This window comes from Oratosquilla oratoria, chromosome 32 (assembly GCF_046742065.1).
Source record: "Oratosquilla oratoria isolate Oo_2021 chromosome 32, ASM4674206v1, whole genome shotgun sequence".
Lineage (NCBI taxonomy): Eukaryota > Metazoa > Arthropoda > Malacostraca > Stomatopoda > Squillidae > Oratosquilla > Oratosquilla oratoria.
The window spans coordinates 35,467,159-35,492,158 of NC_134808.1; the positions used below are offsets into that span (position 1 = coordinate 35,467,159).

A 25,000-nucleotide genomic window follows, 5' to 3' on the forward strand; every position below is an offset into this window, starting at 1 on the left:
CACACATACACACACACACATACACACACACACACACACACACACACACACACACACTTTCATCGAATGGACGGCGAGCATTGGTGTTCTAAGGAAAAAGGAAAATCTACGTGGATCTCAACGTCCAGGAAGTGCCTTTTTGTATTTATAGGGAAGGGGAGTGCTCGTGGAATAATGGGGAAGTGATAGAGAAGGACAAGGGAAGGGATATTGAGGGAAATTGAAGGAAATGAGGAAGAGAGAGACACTGTCCAGGAGGCCAGGAGATTTGTAAACAAGAGGCGAACTGAAGACGATGACTTTGGAGAGGACGGGATCAACAAAAATGTAAAGATTAGAAGTATAGATAAGAGCAACACAGTGGAAGGTGATGATAATTAATAGTTTCCAGGGATTTAAAGAGGGTGGAGGGGATACCAACCTCCCCCGATTGACAAGGCTAGAGGAGAAACTTGATAAGATGATCGAACATTGGGAGGATAGGTTCGGTAATGTAACCAACATTGCGCACAGAGTTGAAAAATTGGAAGAACTAGAGAAGGCAAACGAAAACTTAACTAATGAAATTGAAGAATTAAAAAGACAGTTAGAAGAAGTAAAAAAAGAGAATGAAGAATTAAAGAGGAATAGTAGGGACAACAAAGAGGGTTGAAAAATCCAAGAAAACAGTAAAGTTGCATTTACTGACATAATCAAACAACAAATAAAAGAACAAACTGAAGACTCACTTATTAAAGTGATGAGACAGAAGGAGAACATAGTAAGAGACTTAGCAGATAAAAAGAAATGTATAATTATATTAGGAATGGAACAGAAACATAACCCAGATAGAACCACAAGAATCAAAGAGCAAAATGAAAAAGTAAGAAGTTTACTTGAATTAGTTCAGGAAGATGAGCCAGAAATAATGAAACAAATCGAAGAGAAGTTTAGGCTCGGAAAGTATAGTACAGATAAAACCAGACCAATTAAGATTAAATTCAGGTCACAAACGACGGCAAAGAATATTTTATCAAAAACAGGGAAACTAGCAACAAGTGAACAATATAAAAAGGTATGGATAAAAAGGGAAATGAATAAAGAGGAAAGACAGGAGGAAAAATGAAAAGACAACAAGCTAAGGAAAAAAACGAGAACAGAACAGAGTCAGAAAAAGAGAAATTCTATTGGAGAGTAGTGAATATGAAAGTAAGGAAATTCGACATACTAGAGAAAAACAAAAGGGAAACAGAGAACACAATGGAAGTGTCAGAAAACTAAGAGTGTCTTACACAAATATAGATGGATTAATAACAGGATTGAATGAGCTGAATGATTATCTGAAGGAAAAAGAACCGGATATAATGGGAATTGTAGAAACGAAATTAAAAGGTCCACTACCACCCAACAGTGTAGGACATGATACATGTAATTATTGGATTAGAAACAGAGAGACAAAGCAAGGGGGTGGAGTTATGTTCATGACTAAGAAGGATATAAACGTGAGGTGTGTCACATATGGAAAGAATACAGTAGAGATGATTATGATCGAAGTGGAAGACAGAAATAAGAAGAGCAGAAAGTTTGTTATAAATGATGTGCCTCCGAAAACAGCCTCGTGGGAAGAGAGTGAACGTAAAAATATATTAGAGGACACAAAGATAACATTGAATAAGATAATGGAAGATGGAGGAAGAATAGTTATGATGGGCGACTTTAATTGGAAAGAAATCTGCTGGGAAGAGATAACAGTAAAGGGTGGAGACGGCTCATGGGGATACGCTCTACTTGAGATGATTACTGACCATACAATGACACAGTGGATACAGGAGAACACTAGGTATAGAAATGAGGAAGAACCATCAGGACTGGACCTAATAATTACATCTGAACCTAGAATAGTGGAAAAAATTGAGTATAAAACACCAATAAGTAAAAGTGACCACATATTGATTGAACTGGAACTAAACGAGAAAAAAAAACATGAAAAGAAATGAACAATATAGAAAAGGAAGAATGATATATGAAAAATGGGAAGGAATATACAAAGAAGAAACAACAGTGGAAGATAAATGGAATATTTTGATAAAATTTTATAAAAAAAAAGAGTAGAAAAGTATATCCCAAGACAAAAACAAGAAAAAGAATATGTAAAATGCTGGTACAACAAAAGTTGTAGGGGGTTAAAAGACAAAAGAGACAAAGCATGGACCAGATGGAAAAAACACAAAAGGCCTGAAAAATGGAAAATATATACTTGTTATAGAAATGAATATGTACAAGCGTGCAGAGAGGAAAAGAGAAAATATGAAAAAGATGTCATAGAAAAGTGTTAAGATCAACCAAAACTATTTTACAGATTTGTAAACAACAAACTGAAAAACAAACAAGATTTGGAAAAATTAAGACAAGGAAGAGTTGAATACACAGAGGAAATTGAAATGGCGGAAATTATGAACAAACATTTTAAATCAGTGTTTACAAGGGAGAACATACAACCTAAAGTGATCGAATGGAAAGAGAAGGTCCCCCCTATGAAAGAAATAGAAGTAACAAAGAATGAAATATTGAAACACTTGAGTAATCTTGATGTCAGAAAATCGCATGGACCAGATGAAATAGCAAACTGGATTTTGAAAGAATGCAGGAATGAACTGGCAGACAAAATACATAGCATAATAAATAGTTCCTTGAAAGAAGGAAAAGTTCCAGAAGATTGGAAAAAAGCAAATATAGTACCTATATACAAAGGAGGAAATAAAGAAGACCCTACCAACTATAGACCAGTCTCTCTAACAAGTACAATAGCAAAAATATGTGAAAGAATTGTCAAAAGTAGATGGGTAAAATATTTAGAAAAAAAAACAACGTGATAATTCCAAGGCAATTTGGATTTAGACAAGGACGATCATGCGTCACCAATTTAATATGTTTCTATTGAAGGCTAATAGATATAATACAAGAAAGAGATGGATGGGCTGATTGTGCATTTCTAGACCTAAAAAAAGCTTTTGACAAAGTACCACATAAGAAATTGCTTAAGAAATTAGAAACTGAAGGAGGAATACAGGGCAAACTGCTTATATGGATGGAAGACTTTTTGCAAGAAAGAAAAATGAGGGTAGTGATAAGAGACAAACACTCAAAATGGGATGAAGTAATAAGCGGTGTTCCACAAGGAACAGTTCTGGCCCCGATAATGTTTGCTATATATATTAATGATATGGATGAAGGAATTGAAAGTTATATGAGCTTCTTTGCAGATGATGCAAAACTATTGAAAAAAGTGAACACGGAAGAAGATTGTGAATCACTACAGAGTGATCTAAATAAAGTACAGGAATGGAGTAGGAAGTGGGAGATGGAGTTCAACACAAAAAAGTGGAGTATAATGGAGTTTGGAAAAAGCAAAAACAGAATAACAGGATCATATAAATTGGGAGAAGAAGGAATAAAAAAAGTAGAAAATGAGAAGGACCTGGGAGTCATTGTTATGAATAATATGTCACCTGAGAAACATATGAATAAGATTTTTGGAGAAACTTATAACTTAATGAGAACAATCAAAGTTGTATTTACATACCTGGATGAAGAAATGGTGAAGAAAATTCTAATCACCCTGATAAGACCAAGATTGGAATATGCAGCAACGATATGGTCACCAAGTACAAAAAAGTGTATAAAAAAAACTTGAAAGAATACAAAGAGCAATTACAAAATTGGCACCAATACTCTCAAAACTATCATATGAAGAGAGACTAGCAAAACTTGAACTACAGACACTAGAGCAAATAAGAGAGAGAGGAGATTTGATAGCTATTTACAGAATCATGAAAGGCATAGAAATTACTGATAGAGAGAATCTGATCAAATGGGATGATAGAAATACAAGAGGACATGGAAAGAAAATAAAAAAAAGACAGCTATAGAAAAGATCTGAAAAAGAACAGCTTTCCACACAGAGTAATTGACAGTTGGAACAAGTTAGATGAGAAAGTGTAACCATTCCTAACCATCACCCACCACGCACGTGATCCACATGCTTGGAACATAGCGAGACTCCCCCTTCTTGCTTACTTGCATTTCCCACAACATACATCTAACGCAGCACGTTTTAAGACAAACAAGATATAGATACCCAATGTCACCAGACTAACCTATTAAAATCCTTTATTATAAACTGCCCTATTATATTACGCATAAACTAACATATATATAATATACCTAACAACATCCACCAACTATAGGACTAACCCTCATATATAAACTGACCCTAATGCATAGAATAGCGAGACTAACGCCTTTGCTTACAGTAACCTACTAACAACCTATATAACCTTTAACACCCATGTCACGTACCCCAAAAGCTAGGTATGCGGAGAGCCTACCGACCAGTCATCAGAGCTGGGTAGGTGAGAAGAGCCTACCGGCTAGACGCCAGGCTAGGCAGACCGAGAGGTTGCCAGCCTATTGTGCCCTAGGTCAAGGCCTGGCACATATTGTTATTTGCCCAAAGGGCCCATTTGTAGTTTGAACCAGATTGACTTTCAGTTGTTGATAAATAGAAGTAAACTCCCGTTTTGGAGTTTATCTCGCCCGCATTAAGTCCTCCTTATGTAACCAATAACCCTTTGCCACGGTTACAAAATTGAAGTGTGCAAAAACAATACATGAATTTAAAAATAGTTGAGATAAAATGAGACATGACGACGGGACATACGAGCATAACTCCCCTTCCCGTAAAATACAACTAGGTAAATACAACTAGGTAAACACACACACACACACACACACATACGCACACGCACGCACACACACACACACACACACACACACACACACACACACACACACACACACACACACACACACACACACACACACACACACACACACACACACACGTCCGTTGGATGGACGGCGGAGATTGACGTCCTGAAGAAAAAGTGAAATTCTCGTGGATCTCAACGCAAAGGAAGTACCTATTGTATTTACAGGGGGGGATTGCTCGTGGTGTAGTGGGAAAGTGAGGAAAAAGGAGAAGGGGAGGGATAACTGAGGGAAATGGAAGGAAATGAGGAAGAAGAGGACTTGGTCCAGGCAGGCAGACGCCATGTAAACAAAAGAGGGCCGGACCAATTTAGTGATGACGAAAAGTCTAACAAAAATGTAAAGATTAGAAACACAGATATGAGTAGCACAATAGAAGGTGAGGATAATAATTTCCATGGATTCAATGAGGGGGGGGGGCGGATACCAACCTCCCCCGACTGGCAAGACTCGAAGACAAACTTGAACAAATGACCGAACATTGGGAGAGTAGGTTCTGTAGAATGTCAAAAATGGCAGAAAGGGTTGAAAGATTGGAAGCACTAGAGAAGGCAAACGAAAACTTAACTAAGGAAATAGAAGAACTAAAAAGACAGTTAAAAGAAGTAAAAGAGGAGAATGAAGAATTAAAGAGGAATAGTAGGGACAACAAAGAGGGTTGCAAAAAAATCCAAGAAAACAGTAAAGTTGCATTTACTGACATAATCAAACAACAAATGAAAGAACAAACTGAAGACTCAGTTATTAAAGTGATGAGACAGAAGGAGAATATAGTAAGAGACTTAGCAGATAAAAAGAAATGTATAATTATATTAAGAATGGAAGAGAAACATAACCCAAATAGAACCACAAGAATCAAAGAGCAAAATGAAAAAGTAAGCAGTTTACTAGAATCAGTTCAGGAAGATGAACCAGAAGTAATGAAACAAATCGAAGAGAAGTTTAGGCTCGGAAAGTATAGTACAGATAAAACCAGACCAATTAAGATTAAATTCAGGTCACAAACGATGGCAGAGAATATCTTATCAAAAACAGGGAAACTAGCAACAAGTGAACAATGTAAAAAGGTATGGATAAAAAGGGAAATGAATAAAGAGGAAAGACAGGAGGAAAAAAAGAAAAGACTTGATCTAAGGAAAAAAACGATACCAGAACAGAGTCAGAAAAAGAGAAATTCTATTGGAGAGTAGTGAATATGAAAGTAAGGAAATTCGACATACTAGAGAAAAACAAAAGGGAAACAGAGAACACGATGGAAGTGTCAGAAAACTAAGAGTGTTTTACACAAATATAGATGGATTAATAACAGGATTGAATGAGCTGAATGATTATCTGAAGGAAAAAGAACCGGATATAATGAGAATTGTAGAAACAAAATTAAAAGGTCCACTACCACCCAACAGTGTAGGACATGATGCATGTAATTATTGGATTAGAAACAGAGAGACAAAGCAAGGGGGTGGAGTTATGTTCATGACTAAGAAGGATATAAACGTGAGGTGTATCACATATGGAAAGAATACAGTAGAGATGATTATGATCGAAGTGGAAGACAGAGATAAGAAGAGCAGAAAGTTTGTGATAAATGATGTGCCTCCGAAAACAGCCTCGCGGGAAGAGAGTGAACATAAAAGTATGTTAGAGGACACAAAGATAACATCAAATAAGATAATGGAAGATGGAGGAAGAATATTTATGATGGGCGACTTTAATTGGAAAGAAATCTGCTGGGAAGAGATGACAGTAAAGGGTGGAGACGGCTCATGGGGAAACGCTCTACTTGAGATGATTACTGACCATACAATGACACAGTGGATACAGAAGAACACTAGGTATAGAAATGAGGAAGAACCATCGAGACTAGACCTAATAATTACATCTGAACCTAGAATAGTGGAAAAGATTGAATGTAAAACACCAATAAGTAAAAGTGACCACATATTGATTGAACTGGAACTAAATGAGTAAAAATACATGAAAAGAAATGAACAATATAGAAAAGGAAGAATAATGTATGAAAAAACAAACTTTGATAAAATAAGAGAATTCTTTCAAAAAGAAAACTGGGAAGGAATATACAAAGAGGAAACAACAGTGGAAGAGAATTGGAATATTTTGACAAAAATTTATAAAAAAGGAGTGGAAGAGTATGTCCCAAGACAAAAACAAAACAAGAATATGTAAAGTGCTGGTACAACAAAAGGTGTAGGGAGTTAAAAGACAAAAGAGACAAAGCTTGGACCAGATGGAAAAAAGACAAAAGGCCTGAAAAATGGAAAATATATACTTGTTATAGAAATGAATATGTACAAACATGCAGAGAGGAAAAGAGAAAATATGAAAAAGGTGTCATAGAAAAGTTTAAAGATTAACCAAAACTATTTTACATATTTGTAAACAACAAACTGAAAAACAAACAAGATTTGGAAAAATTAAGACAAGGAGGAGTTGAATACACAGAGGAAATTGAAATGGCGGAAATTATTAACAAACATTTTAAATCAGTGTTTACAAGGGAGAACATACAACCTAAAGAGATCGAATGGAAAGAGAAAGTCCCCCTATGAAAGAAATAGAAGTAACAAAGAATGAAATATTGAAACACTTGAGTAATCTTGATGTCAGAAAATCGCATGGACCAGATGAAATAGCAAACTGGATTTTGAAAGAATGCAGGAATGAACTGGCAGACAAAATACATAGCATAATAAATAGTTCCTTGAAAGAAGGAAAAGTTCCGGAAGATTGGAAAAAAGCAAATATAGTACCTATATATAAAGGAGGAAATAAAGAAGACCCTACCAACTATAGACCAGTCTCTCTAACAAGTACAATAGCAAAAAATTGTGAAAGAATTATCAAAAGTAGATGGGTAAAATATTTAGAAAAAACAACAACGTGATAAATCCAAGGCAATTTGGATTCAGACAAGGACGATCATGCGTCACCAATTTAATATGTTTCTATTGAAGGCTAATAGATATAATACAAGAAAGAGATGGATGGGCTGATTGTGCATTTCTAGACCTAAAAAAAGCTTAAGAAATTAGAAACTGAAGGAGGAATACAGGGCAAACTGCTTATATGGATGGAAGACTTTTTGCAAGAAAGAAAAATGAGGGTAGTGATAAGAGACAAACACTCAAAATGGGATGAAGTAATAAGCGGTGTTCCACAAGGAACAGTTCTGGCCCCAATAATGTTTGCTATATATATTAATGATATGGATGAAGGAATTGAAAGCTATATGAGCTTCTTTGCAGATGATGCAATACTACTGAAAAAGTGAACACAGAAGAAGACTGTAACTCACTACAGAGTGATCTAAATAAAATACAGGAATGGAGTAGGAAGTGCGAGATGGAGTTCAATACAAAGAAGTGTAGTATAATGGAATTTGGAAAAAACAAAAACAGAATAACAGGATCATATAAATTGGGAGAAGAAGGAATAAAAAAAAAGTAGAAAATGAGAAGAACCTGGGAGTCATTGTTATGAATAACATGTCACCTGAGAAACATATAAATAAGATTTTTGGAGAAACTTATAATTCAATAAGAACAATCAAAGTTGCATTTACATACCTGGATGAAGAAATGGTGAAGAAAATTCTAATCACCCTGATAAGACCAAGACTGGAATATACAGCAACGATATGGTCACCAAGTACAAAAAAATGTATAAAAAAAACTTGAAAGAATACAAAGAGCAATTACAAAATTGGCACCAATACTCTCAAAACTATCATATGAAGAGAGACTAACAAAACTTGAACTACAGACACTAGAGCAAAGAAGAGAGAGAGGAGATTTTATAAATATTTACAAAATCATGAAAGGCATAGAAATTACTGATAGAGAGAATCTGATAAAATGGGATGATAGAAATACAAGAACAGCTTTCCTCACTGAGTAATAGACAGTTGGAACAAGTTAGATGAGAAAGATGTGTGTGCAAAAACAATACATGGATTTAAAAATAGTTTAGATAAAATGAAATATGAAGACGGGACACCACGAGCATAGCTCCCCTTCCCGTAAAATACAACTAGGTAAATACACACACAGTAAAAAGTATACTAACTAGCATTAGCGTTTCACATGTATCTATTCTAAAGATTTTAGCAGTTTGAATCCAAGTAAGTTGTGGTCGCTATTTGCAATAGTTTCACCAACCTCCACATCGGCTATCATGCTTTCACGGCTAGTGATCAATAGATCGAGTAAATTTCCATGTATTGTAGGTTCTTTTACGTGCTGAACTAAGTAATTGTCACCGAGAAAATCTATCAAGCGACTACGTATATGGTCATACTCAAGGGTCATCCAATCAATGTCAGTAAATTTGAAATCCCCCATTATCAATAAATCCCGGTTGCAGAAACTAGACAGCTCTTGAAACAACAGTTTGTCGTCTGCTAATGATAATGTTTTTGGCTTATACATTACACCTACGTTCATTTTTTGTCCATTTGTTTGGGTTAAGTCTACCCAGAAACTATCATATGTATCCTGTTTTACTTTCTCTAAAACACAGGCATGGACAATGCTTTTAAGGTATAACAGAACACCCCCACCCTTCTTGTTGTTTCTATCCTGATGAAAGTGTTTAGATCTCGCAATGTAAAATTCAGTTTCAAACTCTTTACCATTTAGCCATGTCTCGGTTATTCCTATCATATCAAGTTTTTCACTTTTGACATATGCCTATATTTCTTGAAATTTATCCTAATACTGCGAGCATTAAAGTACATGGTATTAGAAACTCGTGATTATTTCTTTTTGACACATTTTGTATATCAGCATGATACCTTACATTATATTTTTGTTCTTTATTGACATATTGCTCTATAATGATATTTAGTACTTCACTGACATTCAATACCTCATGGACATTCCCCCAATCACGGACATCTGGTTCCTCTCGCTCATTTGATCTCTTGTGTACACTTTGCCCCACTACGTCATCACGTTCCACACCGGCCATCCGTCGCTCGCTAACATTCTGTCCAGCATTCCTCCCTAAAATTATATTCTATCCTCCACTAACATTATATCCTACCGTGATATTTTGTCCTCTACTATCATTGTATACCATCGTAATATTTTTTTTCTTCCCTATCATTCTATCCCATCGTGATATTTTGTTCACTACTAATAATTATATCCCATGGTGATATTTTGTCCTTTGGCATTACATCCTAGTATAATATTTCGTCTTCTACTGACATTATATCCTAAAATCATATTTTGTCCTACACTGACATATTGCTCTACATTATTACTATACCCTACTCTATTTTCCCCAATACACTCTATTTTCCCTTCCCTTTGAGTTCCTACCCCCAAAAAAGGAACTAGTTCATTACAAACTCCCACAATGAGGTTTGTAAGAACATCTTTGCCTCTGCGAGTAAGTTGGATCCCATCAGAAGCATAAAAGTCATAATGCATAGAAAAAATATACCAAGGATCAAGAAAGTGGTATCCCAGTTGCGTGCGCAATTGTGATATCATCTCATTGATCCCTATGGCTCTACTGTTCCAACACGTGCCACCGTAGATCCTCCGAAGGTTCCCACAGACTACGTGACGACTCCCACGCTCCTTCATCTCCTGAAGAAGGACCTTGTAATTCCGAAGAAGTTCCTTTGATATCACCCTACCCACATCGTTACTTCCCGTATGAACAATCGTAACCATGTTCGTCCTCCTTTGCTCACTGATGGTCTGGGTATAATCAGTGATCCCACGGCCCGGTTGACATACAAGCTTGCAACGTCGTTTAGTCTTCCGCTGCAGGATGTCGTCATAGCCTCGCACCACGGAGTCCCCCACCACCAAGAACTCCTGATTTTCAGCCACCTCATCCTCCAGCAGAGAAAAGCGATTGGCTAGAGCCAGCGGTTGCTCCACAGGGGACCCGCTTACCGAACGCGGGCTCGACAAACGGGACTCCCACGGAGCGGCACTCGCTCATGGCAGTGTCAGAAGTAGAAGAGGTGGAACGCTCCTTGGACTGCGGGGAAGATTCACTCTTCTCACATAGCGCACTCTTGAGAAGACAAATTTCCCCCTCACACTTCCTGAGACGGTCCTTCAGGTTCACACAACTTTCACAATCCATTTCGCTCCCCCTTCGGCAATACAAACGACAAAGAGAAAATATAAAACAACAACAGAAAACAAAAGCGGTCACTAAATAAACTAAAAACACGAAGCTTACCTTATACTATTACTCTTACCTTTTGATTACTGTTTTGATTCTAAATTACTAGAATACTACAATTTATCTTGTACCCGTAACTCTATAGCGTTATACGTATACAATTACAAAAACACAACACAATCACTAGTCACTATTTCAAGATATAAACTTCAGAAGAAGTAATAAACTTAACACGAGGTATTCGCTAGCTGGTGTCTCAACAGAAGACGAGTTCTCAAGCTGAGGTCCCGGAGAAGACTGAGCTGAGGCCACGGAGCAGATGAGGGTCAGGGAGCAGGCTAATATATCTCCATGCCACGTTGAATCCCGTTTGTCTGCTACCACATTGTAGATTGTAGACTACATTAATTGGAGGCGTGAAAATAAAGGCTGCTGTAGGTACTTCTCTTTAATTAATTAAACTTGTCGGGTCGATAGTTGGGCCTAGTCTTACGCTTGCCACCTTGGAAGCGACGAAGAAAATGTGTGACACATCTTTACAATTTATATCTATTTACATATTCTTTATGACTATGAGCACCCAGTAATTTTACATCCACATATATACATAAAACACGATTAAGATAGAATGAAGATTAATCTTGTGTTGGTTATCAAGCCTGGAAGTCGTGTGGTCGGAAAAAGTAGCCAGAGGTCAGATCCCCTGACAGAGAGTCAGATAAAAAAGAAAGAAAAAGAAAAAGTAGGCATCTGTTGGAGCCTACCACCATATACCTTTTGCACCATGAGCACACAAGTATAGACTGAATAGTTCATAACTCTAGGGTAAATATAAAGACATATGGATATTGTTTTGCAGCAATAAATAAAAGAATGTAAGATCTTTCGTATATTACATCTTCAGTCAAACAGTACAGAAATAAGAAACCAGAACAGTATATTGTACACACTTCAACAAGAAAAGGAAGGGACGTGGGAAGCTGTAACCAAGAAAGGCAACGACTTTGCCCTCTCCTAGTGTCCCGCTTCCTCGTGACGTACTGAAAAAACAAAAACAAATAAGTTTATAAGAATAAAAAAAAAAAAATGCTGAAAGAAAGGGAAGACCTTATCAAGCAATTTTCAGCTTAGAACCTCTACTCCCTATATGTGTGGACATATCAAACACCAACCATCCCATCAGACCAATCATAAGTCCCATAGTATCAGCTAATTACAAAATTTCAAAATGCATTTTTATTCTTTTCGCTTTGGTCATTCCTATTTCCCCTATATCGACCAACATTTTCATGGAATGTAATGAAACTTCCCTCCTTACCTTCATCAAAGAAAGTGAAATAGTTTGGATCCGGTATGTTGATTATATTTTGTGTTTTTGGTCAAAATATCTATCAATTATAGAATTTCTACTCTAACTAAAGTCATTAGCACCATATATCAAATTCACTTATGAAATTGAAGTAAATAATAAATTCCTATTCATGGATGTAGAAATTCATAGGAATGATAATAATAGAAATATTAATTTATATAGAAATCCCACCAACATTTAGTCATATTTTCACTACTATTCCATTGATCACATTAATATTAACAAATAATTCTTTGTTTCTATATTCCTTAGAGCTTATAGAATTTCGGATCCTTGACTTTTTTAAGTGGAACTGAACAACATCCCGAACATTGGTAATCAATTTAGATACTTTATTAACAATGATATCTAATGCCATAAATCAGCCAAGATTTTCTTTTCCAAAGAACCAAACAACAAACCAGAAATTCTGACAAAACAATAACCCTTGTATTACCTCACAAAGAAAAATTCTTTAATGCAATTTCCATTCTTGAAAATGAGTAAAGTACAAGTAATCTTCCTGTATGATCATTGATCAAAAGAACCCACATCAAAAACAATCCCCCCACCCATTAATTCAGGTGTGGTATACAAAGTTGCTTGTGAAAAATGTGACATATTTTACATCGTGCAGACAGGTAAAGAAACTAAAAGCAGGATCTCTCAAAACAAATACAGCGGTAAAACTTCAGACAAATAATGGTTCTTTCTAGTTCGCAACCAATCAGGAATTTTATGCTCTTGGAAAAGGTATCTGCCTGAAGATTTCTATTATTCTTTTTAACCTCTACAATCCCTCCTTTCTAATGTCCTCCCCAGATCTTCCTTGTAGTACCTCGATATTGACCCCTGCCCCCAGAAAAACAAACAAACAAAAAAACAATGGATATCAATCAAATATTAAACTAGTACATCTCAATATGATTTTAGTGTACAAATATAGCAGCAGATAAAAACTGACTCCACTTTCAAACATTTCTCTTGCTTTATTTTTTCTTCTTCGGGAAGATGATTGTAAATAACATCCCGAGTGAGGTGACACTGTGTATGTGATGAAATAGCTGGTCCCGAGAGCTTGAATATATATATTCACGTATTTGCTGAAATAACACTCCTTTGTAACCTAAGTGAGAATTATACAGAGATTCGAGATTATTCTAAGTAAATAACATTGCCCTAAATGTATGAAACAAAGAATCTAATTAATAAAAAGGTGGAGGAGAAAAATCTTAATTGCCTCACGAATGTAAGATTACGCTCATTAGGGAGGATCTTAAATATAAAGTTAAAGATCATTGGTTTAAGGAAATGACTACGTCACTGTAAAGCTCACGTAGGGTCTTGTATACGTGTTCTCGGTGAATTCCTTAGAAAAACCTCAGAGAGTGCGTTGTGTATTCTTAATTCGACTGATCAGAAGAAAATACAGAGAATCCTAGAATTTACTTCTTCTAAACAGAAAAATTTACTGAAGTGAGAAGTAGAAGATTATGAATGAAGAGCACCAACACTAAGTGGAACAGGCAGCTTACCAACTAAAAGAAGTGAGTCGTCAAAACAATAAGCTAGGGCTGACAGTGGCGACAACAGTGGTGGCAGTGGTGAAACGTCTCTGAAGAGATGCACTCAACGCACGTAACTAAACGTCTCCAAAAATAAGCATTCAATACACTCGACTAAACGTTTCCGAAGAGAAGCACTTAACGCTTGAACTAAAAAAGACTACATCTAAAGAATTTAGTACGTCGATACGTGCAATTTGACAGCCAAGCATTCATCGCACGCAAAGTCTACGGAGAAACAAAACAAGATGGTACGTCTGCAAAAAAAAAAAAAAAAAAAAAAAAAAAAAAAAAAAAAAAAAAAAAAAAAAAAAAAAAAAAAAAAAAAAAACATAAACTCCAAGCAACATACGTCACCATGTAGTGCATGCAAATTCCCATGCTAGTACAAGGACAAGAGAGGGACGACTACAAGGACAAGGATGATGTGTTACTAATGTGTGCGCCCGTACATGATGAGGGATGACTATAAGTTGAAGAAAGGAGTCGATTTAAATCATCATTATCATATGTGTTATGAACATAAACAATTGGGAAAGAAAAGCAAATTAGGATGGCCACGGATAATCTCTGTCATGAGGTTATTAAACTCACATTCAAATGTCCCAAAGTTTTCGGCGGGAAAATACAATACGGGTGGATAGATTCATTAACATAATTTATACACTAATAGTGACAAAAACATACTAGATGAGAGAAAAAAAGAGAGAGAGATAGAGATAGATATATAGATAGAGAGAGAGAGAGAGAGAGAGAGAGAGAGAGAGAGAGAGAGAGAGAGAGAGAGAGAGAGAGAGAGAGAGAGAGAGAGAGAGAGAGAGAGAGAGAGAGAGAGAGAGAGAGAGAGAAGAGACATTGAAATAGAATGTAGATCCCGAGAGGAGTATGTGTAGGTTTATAATAAATTTCCAGTAAATGCAAAATATCAGCACGTATAAAGACTACAAGAAACCATTAATTAAACACTTTAAATCAAAGTGTGATCAAGATCCCATCAGGTTTTTGGTTAGAATGATAAAGAAAGAAAACAATTATATATATATTGAGCAAAAATAGACAGATGGTCTAGGGTCAAGATTTCTATGTTGAAGGGTCCAGATTGGACATAAAGAAGATCTAGTGACAAGTTAACTACTTCGGTACGATGACGCCCACGTAGGCGCGAGTAGATACACGAGGATGCCGGCGTTGGTATCTTGATTACACACACACACACACACACACACACACACACACACACACACACACACACACACACACACACACACACACACACACACACACACACACACACACACACACACACACACACACACACACACACACACACACACACACACATATATATATATATATATATATATACATACATATATATATATATACATACATATGTATGTATATATACATACATACCTTTGCAGTTGTACATGAATTACCCCCGGATTTTGTGGACTGTTTTGACTACGTTTTCCGTGTTTACTATTACTCAGAATAAAAGAGAGCGAGTAATAGAGCTGTGGCTTTATATTTCATAATGCGAGTAGTGTGATGGATCGTACTTTGGCAGCAGAGGCTGCGCGCGATAATTTGAGTCGCACTGAAGTGACTAAAATTTTCTCAGGCTACTAAGTTAGTAGAATTTACACTATTGGTGTACGACAGTGACGAGACGACTACAGAAAAGCTTTAAAGAGATCTTAAAGAAGCAATGGACATAGGGATTAGATGATCTTTCACAAGGTTATCAAGAAAGTAAAGCAATTAGTTAAAATGTGATGACATTAGGAACGCAACAACAGAGAGAAACTAGGAACTCTAGAAGTAATTACAGAAATAGAGGAACCGAAAATAGAGTTAGAAGTACTTCAAGGCATGCTAGACTTGAGTACTATAATTGGGAAATTAGGACATGAAGCACAAAGTTGCCATTATGAGATTATTTGAAGGAACTGCGAATATGAAGGCCATGATGAGTATCATTGGAGAAACCCAACTTTCTGTTTGCGTCGTATTAGAGTAGGACATAGAAGACAGGGTTATAGAGGAATGTCAAATTCTAGTATCCACCAAGAAATAAGAGAAAAATCCCCAGACACAAAAAAACAACACTAAAAAGCTAACGATAGAATAGCAAACAGACATTACAGTGCACTATAACAATTGGAAGGACATCTGTAGAGCCCATTATTTCCGATAAAGTATCCAGTAGACCTATTCAAATATTTATCGATACGGGATCTGTAGCAAATTTTATGACTAGTAATATCTTAAACGTTGAAACCGGGACTGAAAATCTTGGAACCAATCCACTACTCATTGCAAGGAAGAGCAGGAAGTCGGTCTCTCAAAATGATCAGTTGTCTTACATACCTTCTCATCTTATCAAATTTGGCTCTCCTGAAGTCCGGTACTATTTGATTCTTCTCAAATGATATCAAATATTATTTCTTGATGATCACTTGATCCTAGACTATCTCCCACTTTCACGTTTCCCGTTAGTTACTCAATATTATTTAAAAGTAAGTCCAGAGTATTCTCTCCTCTCATAGGATCAGCAATCATTTGCTTTAGGAAATTATCCTGCATTGCATATAAGAAATTTTGCGCTTCTTGGTATTCTACTAAAATTTCCCAGTCAATGATTCTATAATTAAAATCTTCCATGACCACAAAGTTTTTGTACTAGGATGCCCCGCGAATTTCATTAATCAGGGGATCAGTCTCTTCAATGCTGAGGTTAGGAGGTCTACGTAGTACGCTAATAGTAACTTTCTTTTTCTCGTCTATAATATTCACCCAAATGTATTCCGTACTATCCTCTTCCTTAATCGGATTGTTGGCAATACAATTTATTTAATTTTAACGAAAAGTGCTACTCCTCCCTCACTCGTCCCAATCCTATCTTTGTGAAAAGCTTATATCCTCGTATCTCGATTTCCGGAAGGAAATGTCTATAAGATATATTGATACAGGATTCAGTAATAGTTATAATATAAAATCTCTCTACATATGCTTTACAAATCAATTTTATTCATTACGCTTCTGCTGTTTGTATAGTAAACTTTTTAATTATCCTCCCTTCACCTGATTTGGTGATTCTTTTCACAGTCACTCTCTAAGCTGTTTCTATTGCCTAAAGTATATACTAATACTTTCCCCTGACTCCCATGTAATCTACTCGAAAAAAACCTGTAGGATGCCTACTTCTCGGTCAAAGGATTCACCCTCTGGGTGATAATTGCACCCTGTCCCTTGTATATAGATGGTTCTTACCGTAAAAGCGATCCCAGTTATCGACAAATGCCCATTCATTATCCTTACAATGTATTGCCAGCCTGCAATTCATCGCAATAGCCCTGGAATACCACATGCCTCTAACTAAACGCCTTGGAAAGATTACACATACAACAGGAATCCCTCCCTTATTCCTAGTCTTATCTAGCGTATTCCGGAACCACGCAAACAATTCTTCACTCCCTAACTTACCTGTTATTCTCCCCAGCACTCAAGCAAACTATGAGTTTCATGTCTTCCTGTCTATACACTCTTCTATCCTGTCTCTAATATCACCTTTCCCCACCACGGGGAAAAACACCTAGGCCCTATGCTTCTTATCTTTGTCACAGAAGGCCCTGTCTAAATGCCTCACCTGGCTATCCCCTACAACCAAAATCTTACTTGTGGGCAGGGGTCTCGCGACTGCCCTACACTTTTTTTCTTGCATCTTTTTCGTTTCATCTTGTAGACCCGTGAGAGTTTGAAAATAGTTACTGCATTCAAGCGAGCCTGGTGAGGGCTTTTTACCATCACTTTGTGTTTTGTTTGTCACTGTTTCCCTGCCAGGTTCCAAATATGATTACCTCCGTGTTTTGGCCCTTCAAGCAAAGAACTCGATTCTCCTCTTTAAGGCCTTCAACATTTCTCTCTAAGGCTACAGTTCTACTACGTAGAGATTGTACATTTTCGGCGCTGACCACTGAAACACAACCACTCGCCATCTCACTGTTTGAAGCAGCCATAAAAGGGGGGGAGTGGGAGAGAGAGAAAGAATGGGAGAGGGTGATGGAGAGAGAGAGAGAGAGAGAGAGAGAGAGAGAGAGAGAGAGAGAGAGAGAGAGAGAGAGAGAGAGAGAGAGAGAGAGAGAGAGAGAGAGAGAGAGAGAGAGAGAGAGAGAGAAAAGGGAAGAGGTAGAAAGAGAAGGAGAGAGAGAAGGGGAGAGAGGGAGAGAAAGAAAGGGAGAGAGGGGGGAAGTGGGAAAGAGGGAGAGAAAGGAAGGGAGAGAGACAGAGTTACATGGTCAAACGAACAACAGTAGACCAATTGGTCCTTACAAGGCTGCTCTGGCACGTTTGGGAGGAAAGAGGGGAGGAGGGGAGGGCGGCTGTCTAAGTCCAGGTAGAAATGGGGAAGGGTCGAGGGAGAGGGGGCAGATGCTGTGGGGAGCAAAGGGATGGAAGAGTTTATGTCTGTCCCAGTGATGTGGATGGAGGGGGAGGAGGTTGATGGGTGTTTCAGCTCATGGGTACAATCTGTCAACTCCTACCCAAGATATTTTCCACCGTTTAATCCTACTAGAAACTAATGTTATTCCATTCGACGACCAGAAACTGTAGGTTAGGTATATTGAAAGAAACACTGAGAGAGATGAACACAGCACAGTGCGAGTTTGAAGGGGGAGGTAATTGAAGGAGGGGTGTTGTATGTCTGCAGACAGAGAGAAGGAAAAAAAAGAGAAGAGAGGCTTATAGTGAAAAGGGGAAGAGAGGGAGGCTTATGGTTAAAGGGGGTGAGAGGATGCGGTCGCACTTGTGTAGTGTCTTCTCGGCTGCGTCCTGTCTGGACCTTCGCTCGGTCTTCTCTTTTTCTAATCTGTACTTTTTATATTGCACTTATATTTTACACCTTATTCCACTTCCAATTTCACCGCTCTATCGGAGCACTATCTAATACACCTCTGTATGGGGCCTAGATGAGGCCACCATCTAGCACCATATATTTCCACCACTCGTCACAGTCATATATCCTTTGGTACTTCGAGACGTTTACTCGCGAGGGAGAGGGGGTTCTTACCACCCCTTGTTCTGGTTTCTGACTCTCTGACACTATTCTCAGTAGATAATCGTGTATTTTTATATTTCTATCACTATCAGGGCTCCCACGCTTTTCATTTTCTTCTAAGGCCTAGATAAATTCAACCTTAATTCACTACATTAGTTTCGTCTACTTCCGACATTCCCCACCACCACAAATTCTCTATAATCTCGAGAGCGAGAGAGAACACATCCTCTCCGCACGTTGCATGAAGATTCTCGAGATAATACAGGTTTTTTGTACAACAACGGGGCACTGTGCGTTTAAGCAAATGCCATTTGGATTACGGTACAGTCCATTAATTCATATGAGATTAATAAATATAATACTTGATGGGTTCTAGGAAACAACTAGTGTATTTCTAGATTATGTCTTGATAATTTCTTAAACAACAAATGAACACTTTTAAAAAATAGATTTGGTATTTTCAAGACTAGTTGAAGCAGGGTTGAAAGTGAAACTCGAAAAATTTAAATTTTTGCATGACAGCGTTATTTATTTGTAACATAAAATAGATAGATATGGACTTAGTTCAGTGAAATCAAAGGCAGAAACAGTAAAAGAACTACACTGTACCAAACAATGAAACTAGAGGCTGGAAGTTTTTTGGATTTAACAAGATATTGTAGGAATTTTATAAAGGGATGTGCAGACATAGCTAATACATTAAGTTCTTTGTAAACTTTTGAAATTTGAAAGATAGACTTACCAGTTCTCCAGTTTTAATTTTCCCTAATTATGATAAAGAGTTCATTCTTTGTATTGATGCGCCAGACGGATTAGGAGGCATACTGATACAAGAAGGAAATGAAAAATTGCAACCTATAGCTTTCACATTGAGACTTTGTAATAGTGCAGAGAGAGACTATTCTTTTACAGAAAGGGAAACATTAGCAGTGATATATTCACTGGAAAGTTTTAGAGATATGATACTGGGATATTCAGTCAGAGTATGGACTGATCATACAGCTATTCAGCACTTATCCAGTCATAAGAATCTTAAGGCAGATTAGTCAGGTGGTTTACCACACTTCAATGTTACGAGGTTAAGTTTGAATACATTCCATGTAGGAGGAACGTTGCAGCACATGCATTATCTAAGGATATTAGCCAACAAACGAGAGGGTTGATAAATTATATCTGCAGTATTAATGAACTAGTAATGTTAGATGAGGAATTGATAATAAGGGAACAAAGAAGAGATCAGACTTGGAAAAAAGTGGCAAAGCATTTGATGAACCCGGGAGGTATTCCTCCAAAACAACCAAAGGGGTTTAAGATAAAAGAATTTTATATAAGTAATGGACTTTTATATAGAAAAAACATTCGTAAGTGGAAAGGATATTTCTAGGAGTCCAATGAATCAGTTGGTGGTTCCACAAAATCTTGTACCAAAGGTATTAAAATCACTTCATGACAGTGATTATAGTTCTTATACAGTAAAAGATCAAACTCATGGAAAAGCTCAGCTTAAATACTTTTGGCCAGGCATGAAGAGAGATGTTTACTTACATATTGATATGCCCACATAGTATAACTTAGAATAATTGGATTCCTTTTGTTAAATGTACACTCAATAAACATATCAATACAGCTACAGGTTAAACGCTACGCTGTATTATCTACGGGGAAGACAAAATTCTCCCATATGAAATCTTAATTGTAGAACCGAAGCCAGTCTATAATACAGATGATTACATGTCAGATAGGATACATTTCAAGCCATACACCAAAGTGCTAGAGAACACATGAAAGAGTACTCACAATAGATGAAGAAACACAATAAAATAATACACAAAATAGAATTATAAATAGGAAATTTGGTCAGGGCCAAAATGCATACAATAAGTAATAAACTTTCACATAGATACTTCGGTCCGTGTAGAATAATTTATTTTGTAGGTGGAAATAAATGCAAGATCTTACACGGAAAAACTAAGGAATTCTCAGTTAGATATGTAGATGACTTAAAAAGGAGTAATGATGACAATTGTGAAAAAGATGACTGTGAGACAACAACTGTTTTTAATGAAAAAAACAACAAGATACTGACTCTATACATTCTATTGGGGAAACTTTGAGTTCTGAACAATATCAGGAATACATATGTATGAACTTAATATTAATACAATACTTTTTTACAGATGAAGACTAAGATCATAATATTAGTATGTATTACGCTTACCTGGAATTGGAATCCTGTGTGACCTGATGAAGGCATCCTTATGATGGTGGATCTATGTATAAGAATAGTTTTAGATTTAAAAAAATCTCCATTATCAAAAACAATATAGCCTCAAGTGAGTAAACTTAGACATTATTAAAGAAAGAATCTCAAATAAAAAAAAACTGTTCAGTGGAAACTTGAAGTTAAAATAAATGAGACAGAGAGTAAAACTGATCTCAAGGAGAAAATATAAGTTTGATGGTTGTAGCCTTAGGAGCTCTTGCTGAGGTAGGGATATCCAATTTCGTCTTTTTTGCTGATTTAAAGAATTCTGTGAATAGATTAAATTAAAAAGTCACAAAGATCTATAGTTTACAAACCAATGTAGAAAACACTGAGGATCTTTTCTCTGAGATTACAGAGAATTTAGAGAAACTCACTATTAACCAGCTTGAGCGAGATAACTCCCTACTTATTCTCTTACTACTTGATATGATGCACTTAAAAAAACTGAGATACATTCTCAGTTGGAATCCTTTATGCAAAACCTTTCTTTGTTAACTGTAATTGAGGTTCCTTTCTCTTCTGAATTTAGATTTAACCTGTACAAAATTATACCCTTCCTAATAAATTTGAATAATTCATTTTTTGAAGGTGATACATTGGTAATAAATTAACTAAATTATATCCTTTCTCTGGATAAATAACAAGAGAGTATGATCTCTGATGATAACCTTAAGAACTGAAAGATCATAAACAATAATCTATACCTGTATCATGTTTCTCTTTTCGTGTTCCGTGAAGCATTGAAAAATTCTTGTGAGGCTTCATTAGTTAAGAATATATCTGTAATACAGAACTGTCATTACAAAATTATATTCATTAACAAGGTTACTCATAGTAACATAGGAAGTTCACATTTCCTATTTTTTCCAAACAAAACCAAATCATCCATTATCTGTCCTGAATTAGATCCTAAATTAAAATCTCCACAAGGATCGCAGAGTAATGGGACACTGTGAGGTAAGTAGTCTTTTGTCTTTTTTATGGTGATTAATTAATAAGAAAATAGTTATGTGACTTTTGTCTGTATGGGTAGTCCTAAAATCCCTAGAATATTGACTAAATCCATACGTAAGCAGAGTATACAGATGTACATAGTATATAGAGTGCAAAAAGACGTTTCCTAAATACGTGAATACAGATGTTAAGTCATATCTGTTTGCCTATTCATTTCCTGGCCTCTGTTATCTGATAAAATTCGGAGAATGATAGATAAGGAAGAGATGAGTGATGATGCTGTCAGTACCACTAATGACTTTGACATTCAAGAACTGTGTACGATAGTTTGGGTCACCGATAGAACACCTCACTCAGCTAAGTAGAGATTCGGAGAAGCTGAGACTTTGTTTTGCCTTCAGTCTTCATGTGGAAGTGGTGAAAATATCTTTGACCAATTAGGACAAATTCATTCAAGGTCTCTATTAACCTGAAGGGTAAACTGTGCTTTTGGAAAGAACGACCAATCTGTATGGATATATACATATACATATATATACATACATACATATATATATATATATATATATATATATATATATATGTATATATATACATATATATACACACACACAAACACGTTTACCTAGTTGTATTTACCTAGTTGTATAGTACGTGAAGAGGAGCTATGCTTGTTGTGTCCCGTCTTCATATATCGTTTTATCTAGACTGTTTTTAGATTCATGTATCGTTTTTGCACACACCACATTTTCATCTATCTTCTTCCAAACGTCTATTACCCTGTGTGAAAAGCTGTTTTTTTCAGGTCTCCTCTATCACTGTCTTTCTGGATTTTCTTTCCTCTTGTATCTCTACTTTCACATTTTATTAGATCCTCTCTATCTATAGTTTCTATGCCTTCATGATTCTATAAATAGTTATCAAGTACCCTCTTTCTCTTCTTTGCTCTAATGTCTGTTGCTCAAGTTTTGCTAGTCTCTCCTCATATGATAGTTCTGCGAGTGTTGGTGCCAATATCGTACTTGCTCTTTGTATTCTTTCAAGTTTTGTTATATATATATATATATATATATATATATATATATATATATATATATATATATATATATATAAGTATATATTAATATATATATATATATATATATATATATATATATATATATATGTATATATATATATACATATATATATATTTTTTGTGACAACGTCGTCGCTGCATACTCCAATCTTGGTCTAATAAAAGTGACTACTATTTTTTCACCTTTTCTTCGTCCAGGTATGTAAATACCACTTTGATTGTTCTTATTAAATGATAAGTTTCTCCAATTTTTTTTTATATATGTTTCTCAGGGGACATATTATTCATAATAATGACTCCAGGTCCTTTTCATTTTCTACTTTTTTAAATTTCTTCCTCTCCCAATTTATATGATCCCACTATTCTTTTTTTCTGCTTCTTCCAAATTCCATTATACTACACTTCTTAATGTTGAATTCCATCTTCTGCTTCCTACTCCATTCCCATACTTTATTGAGATCACTCTGCAGCTACTAAAAATCTTCTACAGTGTTCACTTTTTCAAAAATTTTGCATCGTCCGCTCATATAACTTTCAATTTCTTTATCCATAACATTAATATATATATAGCAAAAATTATTGGGGCCAAAATTGTTCCTTATGGAATTTCACTAATCACTTATCCCAATTAGAGCGTTTGTCTCGTATCACTACTTTCATTTTTCTTTTGTGCAAGAAGTCTTCCTCCACTTTAGCAGTTTGCCCTGTATTCCTCATGCAGTTCCTAATTTCTTTAGCAATTTCTTATGTGGCACCTTTTCAAAAGGTACAATCTGCCCATCCATCTCTTTTTTTTTTGTACTACATCTATTAGACTTGACTGGAAACACATCAGGTTTGTGACGCATGGTCGTCCCTGTCTAAATTCAAACTGCCTTGGATTTAGTACGTTTTTTTTTTTTTTTAAATGCCTCACCCATCTAATTCTGATCATTCTTTCACAAATTTTAGCTACCTTACATGTAACAGAGACCGGTCTATAGTTAGCAGGGTCTTCCTTGTTTCCCCTACTATATATTTGTACTATATTTGCTCTTTTCCAGTCTTCTGGAACTTTTCCTTCTTTCAGTGAATTGCTTATTAGACTATGTATTTTGTCTGTTAGTTATTTACAAAGGATTACAAAGGCAAAGCATGCCGACAGGAGACCTTTTGATCCATATCTAGGTCGGATGCAAAAAAAAAAAAAAATCATATTAATAATAAATTAAAACTATAACAATGTAAATAACAATTAAAATACATAAATAAATGCATTGGTATAGTTGAATAACAAACAAACAGGTAAATAGTAAATGATAATAAATTGACATATAACTAATAATAAATGAAAATCAGACAGACAAATTATAACAAAACAAAAACAAATAATATAACATAAATTATAATAATTACAGCATCTTACTTAGGTATTTATCTAAATGATTCTTAAAGCTTCGAACTGAACTACATTGCACTACCTGTGCAGGAAGTTTATTCCATTCATTAACTACACGGTTGGCAAAGTTGTTTCTACCTACTTCCAAATTGAATCTATTTCCGGACAGTTTGAGACCATTGTTTCTTGTCTGATTCTCATTCAATGTGAAAATTTGGTCACTTTTGATGTTGTCAATTCCCTTTAAAATCTTAAAGACCTGTATCAAGTCACCTCTGAGTCTACGCTTTTTTAGGGAAAACAGATTCATGTGCTTAAGTCGATTTTCGTATGATTTATTTTTGATATTTGGAATCAGTTTTGTGGCTC

The 25,000-nt window shown here is 35.9% G+C and overlaps 1 protein-coding gene across 4 annotated transcripts in view; it reads left to right on the forward strand.

Moving 5' to 3' along the window:
- The window catches only part of LOC143017427 (perlucin-like protein), a 72,646-nt gene that overhangs the window by 11,607 nt on the left and 36,039 nt on the right, over positions 1–25,000 (forward strand). Inside the window, exon 1 of one of the 4 annotated variants that reach the window (XM_076172155.1) lies at positions 22,472–22,651. The exons of 1 other annotated variant lie outside the window; for it this stretch is intronic. The gene's annotated coding sequence lies outside the window, so the exon portion shown is untranslated. Of the gene's footprint in view, positions 1–22,471; positions 22,652–25,000 lie in introns of those variants that run through there. 2 more of the 4 variants (XM_076172153.1, XM_076172154.1) reach the window with 2 other exon arrangements.